Source organism: Aegilops tauschii, chromosome 6 (assembly GCF_002575655.3).
Source record: "Aegilops tauschii subsp. strangulata cultivar AL8/78 chromosome 6, Aet v6.0, whole genome shotgun sequence".
In the NCBI taxonomy this organism is placed as follows: Eukaryota; Viridiplantae; Streptophyta; class Magnoliopsida; order Poales; family Poaceae; genus Aegilops; species Aegilops tauschii.
Genome location: NC_053040.3, coordinates 151,797,969 through 151,799,990, shown reverse-complemented (window position 1 = coordinate 151,799,990; position 2,022 = coordinate 151,797,969).

The following is a 2,022-nucleotide window of genomic DNA, read 5'->3' as shown; positions in this document are numbered from 1 at the left end:
AGATGGTTTTGGGGCACTTTTATGATCCAAAACAATTTGTATTGAGCTGAAACTTTGCAAGGTCATCATATTATGCATATGTGACTTTCTAGAATTTTCCTGGAATTTTTAGAGAATATTTCCTTTGTAAATATTTCAAAAGCTTGAAATATCCAAAAAGGGTTTTTGAGGGATTTGTCCAATATTTTGAACATGACCATGTGTTGAAACTCTTATATATGGACAATATATGTCCTATGAGTTTCCCTAAATTTTCTCAAATATTTTTGAAACATTTAAATAATTTTAACCTATTAAAGACCATTCTAGCATAAAGAAAAATCCTTTAAATAAAATAGGAAAATAACTTTTAAAATTATAATTTTGTGGGTTATGGGAGTCCTATACCTAATAGGTTTCAAATATAGTTTTTGAAAGATTTTTCATGCCCTAAATTAAGTACTTGTAGTTCAAGTCTCAATTCAGGGGGTTTTGGAAAAACCTAATTTAGAAAATACTTTTTGGCCAAATTATTTTTGTCATAAAATACTATTCTGTCCTATACACATGGCATGATCATTGGGCAAAGTTTTGGACCAAGGAGAAGCAGTATAAAAGTTGGAGGATTTATTTGATTTTTAGAGCACTTGCAAACAGCAAACAAAAATCCAATGAAGCAAGGTTCAAAACACTCAAAAGTTTTTGTCAAACCACATTTTGTCATGATTTATTAGCTTAAGTGTTGTGGCATGAAAATCAGGATGTGACAGACAAGAGATTTCAAGAACCAACATGCAGTTCAGAGGGACCAAGATCAAGCTAGAGGAGCAATGTATCGGCAAGAGAAGGGCCTCCCTTGCCGGGCAGGCGAGCCCGGCAAGGGGCGAGGCCACCACCAGAAGCAGGCAACCAAGACACCCCGACAGGGCCTGCCGGGGCTTGCGGGGGCAGAACCACCCCACCAACCACTCAAGCACGACCCATGTCGTCGATCAGTGCGGTGCCAAGCCGCAAAGTGATTAAGTGGCAGCCATTCGCCACATGGCAGCCATTTCATACAAAAGAAACCCACAGATGACACCCGTCCTGCGGCGTGTCAAGAGAACAGGTGCGGAGCTGGCAAGATAGCCCGGCAAGCCTTGTCGGGCAACTAGTGACGTGACACTAAGTGGTGCATTTAATGCATCCTGTCAGCTCGCAGAGTTAGGTATGATAGCACTGTTTGCTATCATATTAGTGGATAATGACTACTTTACCATTGTTGTGACCCCTTGATCTATAAAAGGAGGCCCATGGCACTCGTAGGAAGGGTTGGAAAGTTGACGAACCCATGCCCCCATACGCGCGTAGTCACTGCTGCCCTACGGTGATTCCTGTCGGGCAAGTGTACTGCGTTGCACCATCCACATTCCACCATCAATCCACCAAAGCAGGAGTAGGGTTTTACGCCTCGTGGCGGCCCGAACCTGGGTAAATTGCTTGTGTGCTCTCTGCCGTGCTGTCATGTGCTGGTCTGCTCTTTGTGCAACGCGACGTCCCCCTGCCCAACCAGCAAGGGGCCTCCTGGTCTCATAGGTGGCCGTTGATATCCCGCGACAGTCATGGATGCAATTCATGAAAGATTATTAACGGGAAAGGAGATTCACATATAAATATACTATCTTGGACATCTTTTATGATTGTGAGCCCCCATCAAATATTTTCTGCATGGTCAAATAGTTGATGTTGGACAAGGAAGACATCGTAATGAGTTATGTTTGTCTAAATTCACATAGAAGTTATATTGTCATGGATACTCTGACATGTGGTGCTTGTTTAGAATCTTTTGCTAGCCAAAAACTTCGTACCAAGTGGAGATACTACTTGTACATCCATAACCCCTTAAACCCAGTTTCTTGTCATGAGAGTCGACTATATCTACCTATGGATTGAATAAGATCATTCAAGTAAGTTGTCATCGGTGCATAAAGCAATAAAAATTGCTCGTAAATATGTATGATCTTTTATTGGAAGGGAAAATAAGCTTTGTACGAACTTGTGATG